Consider the following 15884-nt stretch of genomic DNA (forward strand, 5'->3'; position numbering starts at 1 on the left):
GTCCTGCCCCTTAGTTCTTCAGAACCATTTTTTTCCTTTAGATCCCATACATATGTGTTAGCATATGGTATTTCTTTTTCTCTTTCTGACTTACTTCACTCTGTATGACAGTCTCAAGGTCCACCCACCTCACTATAAATAACTCAATTTTGTTTCTTTTTATGGCTGAGTAATATTCCATTATTACTCATTACAGTAATATGTGCCACATCTTCTTTATCCATTCGTCTGTTGATGGGCATTTAGGTTACTTCCATGACCTGGCTATTGTAAATAGAGCTGCAATGAACATTATGGTACATGACTCTTTTTGAATTATGGCTTTCTCAGGGTATATGCCCAGTAGTGGTATTGCTGGGTCCTATGGTAGTTCTATTTTTAGTTTTTTAAGAAACCTCCATAGTGTTCTCCATAGTGGCTGTATCAATTTACATTCTCACCAACAGTGTAGAAGGGTTCCTTTTTCTCCACACCCTCTCCAGCATTTATTGTTTGTAGATTTTTTGATGATAACCATTTTGACTGGTGTGAGGTGATACCTCATTGTAGTTTTGATTTGCATTTTTCTAATGATTAGTGATGTTGAGCATCCTTGCATGTGTTTGTTGGCAATCTGTATATCTTCTTTGGAGAAATGTCTATTCAGGTCTTCTGCCCATTTTAATTGATATTGTTTGTATTTTTGATGTTGAGTTGTATGAGCTGTGTATATATTTTGGATATTAACCCCTTATAAGTCATATCATTTGCAAATATTTTCTCCCATTCAGTAGTCATCTTTTCATCTTGTTGATGGTTTCCTTTGCTGTGCAAAAGCTTTTACGTTTAATTCGTTTCCATTTGTTTCTTTATGCTTTTGTTTATTTAACTTTAGGATACTGATCCAAGAAAACTATTGCTACAATTTATGTGAAACAGTGTTCTGCCTATGTTCTCTTCTAGGTGTTTTACGGTTTTGGGTGTTACATTTAGGTATTTAACGCTCCAGACCTCACTCAAAGTTGGCGGCATTTTGTGTCACCCAGTATATACACCAGAGAAGTACACCTATATGTGGAATTTATTGCCTACAGAACCGAAGAAAAATAATAGGTGATGTGCTTCCTACTTTGTGGTAAGGGGGGCAAGATTAAGGAATTTTTCTCCCTGGAGGGGAATTGTGGCTTTTTCCTGGCCACTGTATACCTGAAATCTTCACTGGCATGGTCCCTGAATCTTCATGGGGTTTATATCTCACCCTCTGGAACATAAGTGTCTTACCAAAGTCTCATGTTATTAGCCATCTCTTGTTTGTCTGGACCAATCAGTATGATGTCACTGATGTAATTTATCAGCATGATGTTCTGTGAGATGTCAATATAATCCAGGTAATTTTGGACTATATGATGACAGTGGGTGGAAGAATTAATGTAACACTGAGGTAACACTGTAAATCAATACTGTTGTCCATAATGTGTGAATGCAAGCTATGTATGATTTTCTTTGCAAATTAGAGGAGCAAAGAATGCATTTGCTAAATTTTTAACCACATACCATACCATATATTTAGGCATTGTTAATCTCTTCTAACAATGATACCAACTCCAGCACAGTATCTGCAGTCATCTTCAGTCATTCTCTAGTACCCATCCAGTTTCTGTAAGGGCCAGCCTGACTAATTAAATAGACTTATAGGGACAACCACACCTGCATCTTTTAGGTCTTTAAATGTTGCATTAATCTCTACCATATCCCACAGAGTATGATATTGTTTTTAATTTACTATGTTGGTGGGGAGAACTGGAGGGCATGGAATGTTTCAGAGGTTTTCACTTGGCCTTCTCCACTGTGACAGCACTTGCCCCACAGGCCAAAGAACAAATACGTTGATTACTCCAACTGCAAGTATATTAATTCAAATTATACATTCAGAGACTCAGAAAATGAGTACTGGAGGGATCCACAAACATAGTGGAAACACTGTGAGTTGACCTCTAAGCCAGGATTCCATTTATTACATACTCCTCTGAAGTCTCCATTCTAAAAGGGGAAACTTGCTGAAAGTTTAAGTTTCCACATATTTATGTCAACTCAAACTCTGGGTCTAACATTACTCAAAATTAGGAATAAGAGGTCTGCATATTCCCCTTTCTCCTCTTTACAGTCATCCATGTAAACTGCTAGAGTTCCCTCTTCAGTGGAAGACAACAGAATCCAGTTTCTACAACGTATCAGCCACAATGTGGAACATTGTTATTTTAAAAAAATAGTAGATAGTTTTTAAGTGACCAAAAGTGAACAGCAAAACTAGTCAACAGAACCAGAGTACAAGGTGAATCAAACACTGGAATCAGTAAACAATAATTTTGAAGCAGCTATTTTTAATTGGTTCAAGAATTTAAAGGAAAGTTTGATCATAAGTGAATGGATGAAGAATCTCAGCTGAAAAATAGAAACTACAAGAAATGGGAATTCTGGGACTTCCCTGGTGGCACACTGGTTAAGAATCCACCTGCCAATGCAGGGGACATGGGTTTGATCCCCACAGAACATCCCTCTGTGGCACGTTCGATCCCACATGCCACAGAGCAACTAAGCCCATGTGCCACAACTACTGAGCCTGTGAGCTAGAGCCCACAGCCCACAACTACTGAGCCCTCGTGGTGTAATTGCTGAAGGCCACACACCTAGAGCCCACGCACCTCAATAAAAGAAGCCACCACAGCGAGAAGCTCATGCACAGCAACGAAGAGTAGCTCCCGCTCACCGCAACTAGAGAAAGCCCATGCGCAGCAACAAAGACCCAACACAGCCAAAAAATAAATTTAAAAAAAAAAGAGACAAACGGGAATTCTAAAACTGAACAGTACAGAGTCTGAAATTTAAAATCCCCTCTATGGGGCCAAAGATTGTAGATGTCAAGAGAGAGTTTCACTGAACTTTAAGATAGAGCAATAGTAATTACTTCAATCTTAATTGGTGCTAGTGTCCTAAAAGATATTTTCCTCCATCACATAAACTTTGAATCCAATAGAGATGACCTACTGAAAATAAAAATAGAAGCCGTTGTTATTTTACAAATGCTTACATAAACACAGACACATGCAAACCTACACTAAAAGGGTAAAAATGTGTTATTATTATTAAAATTAAAACTTAAGTCTATTAACTTCATTCCATTTCTGTTTATTTTATCTAAATAAGAACATCTTATAATGTCAAAAATATTTTTTCGGACTTCCCTGGTGACACACTGGTTAAGAATCTGCCTGCCAATGCAGGGGACACAGGTTCGATCCCTGGTCCGGGAAGATCCCACATGACATGGAGCATCTAAGCCCGTGTGCCACAAATACTGAGCCTGTGCTATAGAGCCCGCAAGCCACAAATACTGAGCCTGTGTGCCACAACTACTGAAACCTGCTCACCTAGAGCCCATGCTCCACAAGAGAGGCCACCACAGTGAGAAGCCCACACACCTCAACGAAGAGTAGCCCCTGCTTACCGCAACTAGAGAAAGCCCATGCACAGCAACAAAGACCCAATGCAGCCAAAAAGAAAAAATAATAATAAATTTTTTGATGTAGATACACAAAAGATACAGAAAAATAAAGAGAAGAAAATAAATATCACCAAAGGACAATGTCAATTAGCGTATTACATTTTGATAGATTTATTTCTACTCTTTTGTCTAAACAAAAAAATATTTTTATTAAAGTAGGATCTTTGTGTAAATAATGTTATTGACTGATTTTTCATTTAACATTTTTCATGATCATTTTCCTATGTCATTAGCATTCTTTCAAAATGTAATTTTAATTACTTTATATATATCAGAAATTATAAACCTATCCCTCTATTGTTGAACAAATGAGTTGATTTCATTTTTCAGTATTGCGAATATCATTGTAGTAGATTTTGTTGCACACAAATCTGCCTGAATTCCTTCTTATTTATTGAGAAAACTTAGAATTGGGATTAGTTATATTATTTTATTAGTTTTCTAGGACTTCTATAACAAAATAATACCGGTTGGGTTTCTTAAACAACATAAATGTATTATCTCACAGTTTGGGAGGCTGAAAGTCTGATACCAAAGTGTAAACAGGGTTGCTCCTTCTGAGGGCCATGAGGGAAGGATCTGTCCTAGGCCTCTCTCCTTGGATTGTTGATAGAAGGCCATCTTCTCCCTGTATCTTCACATTGTCTTCTCCCTGTGTCTGTGTCCAAATTTCTTTTTCTTATAAGGACACCATTCATATTGGATTAGGGCCCACTTTAATTACTTCATTTTAACTTAAACCCTCTCTAAAAATTCTATCTCCAAATACAGTCACATTCTGAGGTAGTGGAAGTTAGAACATCAACTTTTGTATTTTTGAGAGTACACAATTCACTCTGTAACAAATGACTCTGAACATTTTTAAAGGTGTGAATACATTTAACCAAACAGGCCTCTATAAATTGCATGTCTATCCAGACTCAGAACTGGAAGACTCACATAAAGCAAAGTTACTCCTCTGGTATTGATATTTCCCTCTAAATGAATACATGGAAATTAATTCCTTTTGAAAATGGAGAAGAGGTCTGTATCAGGCAGCTTCTCAATGTTTGGAGCATATTGAGAGTTTACTTACTATACATGTAATTTAGTAAGAGCTCTTGCAGAAATACCACCTGGATTACTTCTCTGTTCTGAGATACATAGATTATAATCACATTATCTGAATGTTTAATATTAGTTTGTCTTAAAATAATATATATATACACAATATACTTTACCAGTATGTTATGGCTTTTTACAGAAGAGACATTTTAGATCAACTTCTCAAATGTTTCTGCCATATTTTGAAATGCTACTTGCAATCAGGCAATAAACTGAAAGGCAACTAAAGAAGTCCAACACAGCTGCTGGAATAATCTTCCATAAATGTTGTTTGGATAACATCATTCCCTCTCTTAGAAAGCTACAGTGGCTTTCAACTTCTTTTTGTTCCAAATATGAACTTCTAAATATTTGCTACAAGGTTTGGAAAAATTCAAAACCACCTACCAAGACTAGTGTTTTCTTTGTCTGATGATTCACAATCAGTTCCCATTCTATCAAACAACAGCTACTTAACTTCCAGGGCATGTGTATCTCACTCTCATGGTTGACTTTCATGGGGCTACTCTTCATTGCAGTGCACAGTGTTCTCATTGTGGTGGCTTCTCTTGTTGCCGAGCACGGGCTCTAGGCACGCGGGCTTCAGTAGTTGTGGCACACGGGCTCAGTAGTTGTGGCTTGCGGGCTCTACAGCACAGGCTCAGTAGTTGTGGCTCACGGGCTTAGATGCTCCATGTCATGTGGGATCTTCCCGGACCAGGGCTCGAACCCATGTCCCCTGCATTGGCACCACCAGGGAAGTCCCTATAGAGCATTTTTTGACCAGCTAAACTGCACAGCCCAAGATCAGGAAAACTTTTTCTCTGCTGAAGCAGAAGAAGTAAAAATATTCTCAGGAAGTCATCTCACATGGCAGCAACTGAGGCTCCTGGAAGCGCCAACAAAACTAAAGGTGAATGTAGTCTTTCTAACATTGATAGAATAAGATCAAATACAGACAAATAGAACAGAGAACAAAAGACATTCCTGAGCAATAGAAGTTGGCTGGGGCATGCAGGACCTTTAAAGAGGCCCTGAGAATATTAGGCACTGAAAAGAGAGGGAGGGGAGTCAGACCAGTTTCACCAGACCTACAAAGCACCAGGCAGAGACTTCCCCAGCTAGATGCCTCCCACCAGAGATTCTGAAAGCTTCTAGTCATGTGCACTATTACCCCTATGGTATACTGCATAAGTCTCATGACACCATCATGTTTAAAGCAAAAGAATGACTATGACTGTGACTATGTTTAAAGCAAATTCACATCCTCTTCTTTTTTGTAGAAAACAGTCTCTGTGCACGTGTGTAAATATTAAAGGGAGAAATCTGTTCAGATATGCTTCCTGAAGGATACAGAGTACCAAAAGCATTAATATGTTTTTGAAATAATATATCCTATAATTTGAGTAACTTGAATTTTTAATCATTTTTTTTCTTTTTAACACTTTAAATGTTAAACACTTAAAAGACCAACTTATTTGGGGACAGTTTAATGGTATATAAAAAAACTTTAAAGAATTTACATATCATATAATTTGATAAAATTTTAATCATCTATATCTTTTCTTTGAACACTTTTAAGGATAAATATTTTAATGGATAAAGTCATTTGGGGGCAAATAGTTTATTTTATTTTATTTATTTTTTGCGGTACGTGGGCCTCTCACTGTTTTGGTCTCTCCCATTGCGGAGCACAGGCTCCGGACGCGCAGGCTCAGTGGCCATGGCTCACGGGCCTAGCCACTCCGCGGCATGTGGGATCTTCCCGGACTGGGGCACGAACCCGTGTCCCCTGCATTGGCAGGCAGACTCTCAACCACTGCACCAGCAGGGAAGCCCTGGAGGCAAATAGTTTAAAAATAAACTTCAAATGTAGCCACAAAATATTCATGGTTGAGGGAGGAAGGGGATCTGGTATGGACCTTTATTTAAGTGGATATTCACAGCAGTTCTGGATAACCTGTGTATGTCAACAAAAGGCATATTATCTCTTAGAAAGATAAACTATCACTCTTCATCTCTAACTCACATACCCATTAGTCTTTGCTTTACAAATTTTAAACTAGCTTTTTCATGCTCTATGTAATTACCTCTTTCTCTATCTCTCCTCTACATCTCCTCTCTCCATTTTCTATGGCCCCATTCTTTGTATTTCCTTTTCCTGGAGGATTTCTCTGCATATGCTCCAGGAAAAGTAGTACCTCATCATATAAATGGAAACACAAAAATTGGCTTCAACCTAACTCAGTTAATCAAAAGGACAAAAGAGTTCATGGTACTTATCCTAGAATTTTGGAAGAAGAAAAAAAATTCATGAGGTGAGAAGGAAGGAAAGAAGGGATATTCTTAGAATATATTTTGTCTATATATATTTTTTATATATCGACTATCAGTATCCACTGAAATGATTTCTTTCTTTGGAGAAAAATGGAGGGAATAGAAAATTATATGACCATATTTTCCCAGAGTGCTAAATAAAAGCACACCAGAAAAAAAGAGAGAGAGAGAGAGAGGGAGAGGGAAAGTAAAAAGAAACACTACCTCGGTGTTTTTTTTTTTCAGTTCAGCACCTTGCTCTTGTGCTTGTTTTAGAGATTTTTGGAAAGCTAATGGTTAGAGCATTTTTAAATAAAAATGAGTTGGGAAAGTAAGACATTAGTAGACAACTGTTCTGAATTGTCTTTAGCTATCAAGAACCTATATAAACTTTTTTTGGAAAAATCTTAAAAATGTTTATCACTTTAAAAGGACAAAAAAAGAAATATTGAGATGTCAAAGTTTCACATGGTATGTACCATCAATGTTTTTTGTGTTAAAAGATAACATTACACTGATTTATGTGAACATACCATTGTAGCAACAGACTGTGGCATCAGTTGGAAGCAAAAGAAGTTGGAAGCAAAAAGAAGACAAAGTGGTTAATGTTCTGAATACCTACAGTGTAATTAAGTGAATGGTTTAATTTTGAATACACTTCAAGTGGGCACATGTCCAGTCAATTGAATTTCCTTTTCTTTTTTTCAGATGCTAGTGTTTATCTCATTCACCAACATGATCAGTGTCCAAACTTCAAATTCTGCTGAAGTGAATGACGTTGAAATTTTCTTGACCTTCCTCATCCTATACATTCGTATTCCAAGGGGTAAGTATTATCATCCAATGAAAGTTTATATATAAACTGTTTCCACTCATTTCTGAATCTGATACTGATAAGGCCGTGGGCTTTTGATCCATAAAATAATGTTATGTTAATTTTATCAACACTTTCTAAATTAAACCAAAAAACTTTTATTCCCCTAACTGAGGTTTCAAACTAGAAATCTGAAGCTTTTGAAGCAAAAGCCCCTACCAGAATTATTACTAAATAGATTCCTTAAGTTATTCCATACATTTCCTTCCTCTACATTCCTGATTCTGATGCTAAAAATAAGCCAAATAATTCATTTCCAATTTATTAATTTTATTAAAGTTTATTAATTTCAGCACCCTATTAGAATTCTCCCAATCTTTCAATAAAGACACATAACAAACAGTAACCTATTTAACTTTTATTAAAAGTTTTAAAGTGCAATTAGACATATATGTATATAGTCTTATAGATATGTAGATATATTATAAGAATTCAAAACTTTATATATATAATATTATATGCTATGATATTGTAACACACATTGTTCACTCTACCATGGAATGAAGTTATATTTAGGGAAATGTATTTAGATTACTAAAATTCTGTTGCTCAAAGTAGAATATTCCAAACGCTGGGATCAATTATTTTTTCCCTACATTTCCATCCATTGCTCAAAATCATACTATATTTTATTTTGCTACATATTTAGAAAATTATTTCTTGCAGAATATTTTTCTTTCCTGGAATATTCTGGAGGCTGCAATTAATTTTCTTTATTTTTTTATATGTCAAAAGAAACATGTCTTTATATTCATTACTAAGATCATCCAGAGCTTTGTAGTTATATTATTTGATATTGTGCATTTTTGGAAGATATTCCTTTCATGCCAATTTGACTTCCAGTTTAGTTTGATTGTTTTATAGGCTTAATACATAGTTGTCAAGCTATTATTCCTTTTTGTTGCATTCCTGGGATAACCCAACTATTTTTTATCTTTATCTTTCTTTTTCTTGCATTCATTTTTGTTTGTGTGTTTGTTTTGCTGCAGTAAATCCTTCAGTAATCCTCCTGACCCAAAGCCTATATAGCATTGAGATTTCTAAGTCATCACCTTTTGGAAAATATTTTTATTTTGACATTTGGTTAGTAGTTTGGCTTTATTTCTTTGCCATATTCCTTAGCAAAGGGGAAAAACATGGAAGTTCTGGAAACCAGTAAACAGTTGCAAGATATGCATTGTTTTAGAGGTAAATTGTAAACAACTAAACCCATGTGGCAGGCCAAATCATGACACCCCAAAGATGTCAATGCCTTAATCCATACAACCCGCAAATATATTAAATTACATGCAAAAGATTTTTCAGGTGTTGTTAAGGTTACATCTTGAAATAAGGATATTATCCTAGATTATTCCAATGGGCCCAGTCTAATCACATGAGTCCTTAAAAGCAGAGAACTTGGGCTTCCCTGGTGGCGCAGTGGTTGAGAGTCTGCCTGCCGATGCAGGGGACATGGGTTCGTGACCCGGTCCGGGAAGATCCCATATGCCGCGGAGCGGCTGGGCCCGTGAGCCATGGCCGCTGAGCCTGCGCGTCCGGAGCCTGTGCTCCGCAACGGGAGAGGCCACACAGTGAGAGCCCCGCGTACCGCAAAAAAAAAAAAAAAAGCAGAGAACTTTCTCTGGCTGACATCAAAAGAGCTATAGCAAAAGTCAGACTGTAAGGACTAAATGTGCCCTTGTTGGTTTGAAGATGGAGAAGCAATGTGATGAAAAATGTGGGTGGACTTACGGAGAGGCTCCCAGTTGACAGCCAGCAGGGAAGCAAATCCTCAGCCCTACACCCATGAAAAACTGAATTCTGCCAACAACCTAAATGAGCTTGGACTTGGATTCTTTCTCATAGCTTCCAGATAAAAGACCAGACCTGCTGAGGGAGGGAGACGCAAGAGGGAAGAGATATGGGAACATATGTATATGTATAACTGATTCACTTTGTTATAAATCAAAAACTAACACACCATTGTAAAGCAATTATACCCCAATAAAGATGTTAAAAAAAAAAATAAGACCAGACCTGCTGACACCTTGATTTTTACCTTGTGAGACCTAAAGCAAAGAAAATGGTTGAGCCCAAACAGACTTCTGACCTATACAACTGTGAGATAATAAATGTATATTGTTTTAACCCACGAATATTAATGTGTTAATTTGTTATGGCAGCAGTCTAAAACTGATTCTTTGGAAACTTCAAGAATCTAGAGTACCAACAAAGAATTTATAACAACTAAAAAAGAAGATACAACAGCCAGGAAAATGGAAAACTTTCACAGGGAGATATGCTAAATCTAATTAGCACTCCTCTCTAAGGGCTTGTTGCAAGTTGTTTCTCTGGGAATAAATGAAACTGAGTGCTCAGAAGATTTATTAAGATTTATTAAGTGCTCTCAGTGTCCACACTGCAGAAGGAAACAGAAGGAAGAAGGATTGTGCAGTGAGAGAAAGTGAGCTCTCACACAGTCTAAATGAAGGCCTCAGTCAGCCCTGCAGGGGGTTCTGAAGCTGGATAGCCCTTATTCCAAGACAGGATGAATGGTTCAGGTCTTTATATCTATACTTCAAATAGTTACTGGGTGTTGCAGCCCCAGTAAAGATTGTGACCTTGAACAAGGATACTCATTGCACCTGAAATAATCCCTCCATTTAGGTAGCTGACAGCTGAGAGCTTGATGCTAGTAGCACTTATAGCAGCAGAAGGAGTAAGGCCTTCATTCCAGAAGAAGGATCTTGGCATCACATCACAGCATCCACTACATGGTTGCTATTACCAATTCACCTGCAGTTTGTGTTGAAACACAATATACTGTGTCTTATGGTTAAGAGGTTATTTTCAAAACCAAGATCCATGATCTGTTTATGCATAAATTAACTCAATCAACAGATTTTTGTTATTAAGTAACAAAAATGTCCCAGGTACTATGCTTATTTACATAATTACTTATTTACATGCTTTGTAAGATTTTGATTCTTTTCAGTTTATTGAGGCTTTCTTTTATATCCCAGCAATTGCTCTATCTTGGTGAACATATTCTGTGCAGTTGTAAGAATGTGTATTCTACTCTTGTTGAATATCAATTAGGTCAAGGCAGTTGATAATATTGTTCAGATCTTCTAGATCTTTACTGATTTTTTTTCTAATTGTTCTATCAGTTGCTGAGAGAGGGTTGTTAAAATTTCTAACTATGATTATGGCATTATCTCTTTTTAATTCTGTCAACTTTTGCTTGAGTCTGCCCTGGGCATAAATCAGCCAAGGACTTACGTAAATTTTACAAACAAATTTGGAGATATCCTTTCTCTGGTCGTCTTATTTCCAGGATATTTTCCTTATTTTCCAGTGCCTATGGTTGCCCTGAACTCTGCCCTCCAGTTATTCAAACATGTAAGCTTGTGAGTTTTCTAAAAGAGTGTTTTCTAAAGGAATTTTTCTAAAGGAATGCTGCTGGTCCAGTTGGAAAAGGCTTGAAGGAAGATTTATGTGTATCCTTACGGCAATGATGCAAAATCCTTCCTCAGTGGCAACTGGCTTCCCTTTCAATCAAGGACCTTGAGTCTGTGAACTGACATATCTTGAAACTGGGTGAGAGACTGTGGTAACTCAAGTTAGGTTTTTGGATACCAGACTTAGAGTTTTTCCCATCGTATAGATCAAGAAATAATCTGTTAGGCTATCTATTTCATTCCTAGAGACTCTGTGATCAATTAGCAAACTGTGAAAGATCTCTATGAGGAAGCACATTCTTATTGGGAGTCTTTACTAGTTGACAGAATCACCTTATCTTTGAAAATTAAGTGTGGCAACAGGGGAGGTTGTGGTATATCTTTAGGACAGTAAGCATCCCCTTCCAAAGCATCTTTTCAAGTGTGATTATCACCAATTTTTCAGGCAGAAAAGGCTAGCCTCTTTGAACACCAGAAAGCAAGCTACTTTCCCTGATGAGGGAGTCTCAGAATGGCATGTGGGTTCAAGATTGTCAGTTTCACTTAGGTCCAACCAGAAGTCCCCACTGCAAGTTTCAGAATTCCATCTTTTCCACTTTCACGTGAGAAACCTAGCAAGAGTGTCATTGTAATTCAGCAACTCACACAATTACATTTTGCATTTGATTTTCACCAATATCACTCCTGTAACTACAAGAATTAAGATAGTTTGAGGAACTTCATAGAAAATCTCTGGTTGTGAAGTTATGAGTTAAATTTAGAAGTAATTGAGTTAGGATTATTATTTTCTCTCTATAACTGCTCAGGTGCACACAACGGTATTTCATCCCACATTCCAGTCATTATAGAATTCATTATTCCCATCTGGTTAAGTGTAACAGCCGCTTGAGTTCCCAAGAAATGTGCTTTAGTTGGCACTTCATTACAATTAACCGCAGTTGGTAGCTTAATTAATTGTGATGCCACTACAAGCCATGGATTACTAGCATCTATTTCCCATTGACAAGGAGCTCAGCACTGTGCTAAAGCTCAAGGGCATGGCCAAACAATCTCAAAATCCCATCTTCAAGAGTCTACCTCCTGAGATCTATTCCACTTCTTATACCAATTCTGAATCAATCTGGGTCCAATCAGGATAGAAACAACACAGTGATTCAAACAGGAGAAGTTTAATATAAATAATTACTAAGCTATGATAAAAGAGTAAATCTCCCTAGGGTTATGAGAGAGTACCTAAAAGAAAAAAAAATACTTGGACTGGAGGGTCTTTCTGCAAGAGTGAGGTTCAGACTTCACTGGAGAAGGTACAGCTGCAGAGCAGGTGTTGAAGGGTGAATTTGGAGCTGCGATGCGATAAATTGATATCAGGGCATCTCCTATGCTTCTCCTATCCACTGTCTCCTCTTTCCAATCAATTTAGTCACTGTTTTATTGGACCAATGTTATGGAGCACTTATCACGTCTCAGGTGCTCTTTTCAGTTCTGGAGATAACACCCTGGGCAAAACAAAGCCTCTGCTCTCATGTCATTCTATTGGGATAATAAACCAACAAACACATCAAATAATATATTCTCAGATTATGATATAAAAAAGTAAAGCAAATACAAATATCATGTTTCTCAACACTTTTTAAAGAAAAAAAAAGCAGACTAAGAAGGTGACTGTAATTTAAAAGATATGACCTTTGTAGATAGAATGGTCAGCAAACTTTTCTGAAGAGGTAACTTTCGAACAGAGACCTACTACTCACCATTAGTACCTACCAACTAGCACTCTTCCAGTTATCAATTGAAAGTCACAGTTGAATCATGTCATTTTCTTCTCAAAAATCTTTCATAACCCCCTACTTATATGTAGATTAAGCAGATCAAAGCTGCATTCAATAATAAAAGTGATCAGGACAGATCTCCAGTCCTAGAAGGGTCATGATATGCTAAGCAAGATATAAAGACAGAAGCCTAATTGTTTGGAATGAGTAAGTCCAAGTAGGGTGAAGAAAACCCATGGGAAGGTGAGCCCATGTTACACTTGGGCTAGAGCCTCCTATGGGTCATTTCCTTTGCCCACAGATAATACAAATCATAAATGGAAAAACCGCACTTCTTGAAATGGTCCATCAATACCCATGACTGGGGTTCAGTGTATGGATTCATTTGTCATTCACACTAAGCTCTGTCCTCCCACTGATATCCATTAGAAATAAAATGTTTTAATTTCCACCTAGTACTTTCTCTCTTGCTCCTTTTTTTTTTTCAGAACCTAGAAAACTAAAAATCGACTCTCTACTGGTCTCCCTCAGAGGCACAAACAGTAGATTGTGAGAGATCAAGTATCTTGCCCAAGATCACATAGGTTTATTGGTGGCAGCCAGGATTCAAATCCTATTTTTTGTGCTACCGTAATTCTCAGTTTGTGCATAATAAGTTAGTCTGGGGAGATGCTGAATGAAAAAATGTTTATGATCAAATAAATTTGGTAATCACTACATACTATGGTACCCTTTTAGAAATTTAGATTGTACATTTGCATACTAAAAGCTCTGAGAAGTCTAAGATTTGAAGGAAGAAAATTTTGTTTAACTTTATTCATTCATTCATTTAACAAATACGTATTGAAACTTTACCAAGTTCAGGGCATTCCAGGCAAAAGAAAGAGTACAAAGACCCCAAGGCAAGAAAAAAACTGGCTTGTGTGGGGAACTTACAAAAGGCTGATATGACTGAAGTGTAGTGCTGACATGAAAACAGTAAGATACGAGGTTGCAGAAGTTGGCAAGGAATTAGTGGATGACCAAAAGAAATTTGGATTTTTATTCCCAATAGAATCAGAAGCCACTGAAAGATTTAGCTGAACATTAAACTTATCTGGTCACAATCCTCTTTATTCCATGAAATTTTCATAAACATATGCTTCTTTATGTTTTGTTGACCCCCTTTCACTGGTAGAAACTGATTATGACCAAGATAAACTCCTCCAGGCTGAAATCATTTCATAGACACTGTAAACCCTAGCATAGACATAGTAACTACTCAGTAAATGATGTGTGGAATGGATTAAAATCATGAAGGGATGGAAAGCTATGACATTTGATAAATGTCTGAAAGAACTCGAAATGTTTCATCCTGCCATCTGGAAGATTTATGATCAGAGAACAAGACACAAACCTTCAAATGTTTGCAGTGATACTAGAAGACAAATTAGACTGACTTTGTAAGGCTCAAGAAGGTGTGCTCCTAGTCAGGAGCACTGAATTCTAATACAGAGAAGCAGACAATAAAATGGACATGTCATTGAGGCAATAAATCTCTCATCACTTGTTTTCAAACAGAGATCAATAAAATTATAGGGAATATCATTTATTTATCAATCAAAGCCTGGATTACATACTTTGAAAATCTCTTTCAACCCTAAGATTCTGGGATTCCATTTGGAAAGGATTGGAGGAAGGAAAATGAGTAGATGAAGAAGTAGGTGTGGCTAGAGAAAATTTTAGACAACAATTTTTTTTTAATTTTGCAGACCTTTTATCTAATTAAGGCAGAGTAAGGAGAATTACTTGAAAGAATGAAATGAAGGAAAGGAACTTCCAATAAAATGTGTCAGTATAAAGATATTCTTCTTATACTCCTCACTCTGACACTAACATTAAACAAAAAAAGAAAAAAACTAGAGAAAAAATGTTCATCATCAATAAAGTCTCTAACACTCCCAGAATTCCAAGTCAAAACCTGTAAAATCTGTCAATAAAACTAAAGGAGCCACCTAAAAATTTGTAGAATTCTTGAAATATTTCTATAATACACAAGAAAGCACTAATAGTAGAAAATTTTAGGGAGTAAGAATTGGGTTTGTGGAAAGATGGGGAAGTAGGGACTTTTATTTTTCACTTTGTATGTTTCCCTACTCTGAACATTTTTAGATAAAGATGTATATATTTTACATTTTAAAAACAATTTCAGAAGGATAAAAGTGGTAGAAGTAAATTTGTACTGAATATATGGTAGATGCTTTCAAGGAGACGTGTATCTTCAGAGTTATAAATCTGAGTACATGACAACTTAAAACAGTCCTCTAAGAGGAAAGCAAAGGGATAGCCAATATAAAATGTACTCTCCTTCTAAACCCTACAATCCTACAAAAAACAAGCCCCGTGATACCTGAACTTTTAATTTGATTGGAAGAATTAGATTCACACCACTCTGTAGAAACACCTGGAAGCTAATAAAATATAACATGTACTCATTAATAAAAGTCCAGCCCTCCCATCAACAATAAGCATAAGTCCATGAGCATGGTTGTAGGTATAGACTGAGCAATAGCTGAGAATCTAATTATATCTTCTTCTTAGACACTAGAGTTTAGGTATGTAGTCTATGAGTAGCACCTTAACAGTCAGATTTCAATGGGAAAAAACCACAAATGAGTGGATAGATATTTTTCCCAAATTCCAAGTTTCAGGTAGATTTCAGTTGAAAAACGCATTTTGTCTTCTGCTAAATTTGTTGCTTTGGAAATATTATATTGAATGCCAAGCCATATTTTAAAGGGAAATTTTCTTTTAATGTCACTTACAATAAATGACCTGGAGCTTTACAGAAGTAATGCCATTGGCCTTCCTTTTTTAAGAAA

The 15884-nt window shown here is 36.6% G+C and overlaps 1 long non-coding RNA gene across 1 annotated transcript in view; it reads left to right on the forward strand.

Moving 5' to 3' along the window:
- LOC307182655 overlaps positions 1 to 8091 on the forward strand; it is a 240048-nt gene extending 231957 nt beyond the window's left edge. The window contains exons 5-6 of the long non-coding RNA XR_013827226.1: positions 943 to 1092; positions 7649 to 8091. This is a non-coding gene — a long non-coding RNA (uncharacterized lncRNA). The remainder of the gene's footprint in view (positions 1 to 942; positions 1093 to 7648) is intronic.
- The last annotated feature ends 7793 nt before the right edge of the window (positions 8092 to 15884 follow it).

The sequence above is a fragment of the Stenella coeruleoalba genome (genome assembly GCF_951394435.1).
Source record: "Stenella coeruleoalba genome assembly, chromosome: 2".
Taxonomy (NCBI): Eukaryota; Metazoa; Chordata; class Mammalia; order Artiodactyla; family Delphinidae; genus Stenella; species Stenella coeruleoalba.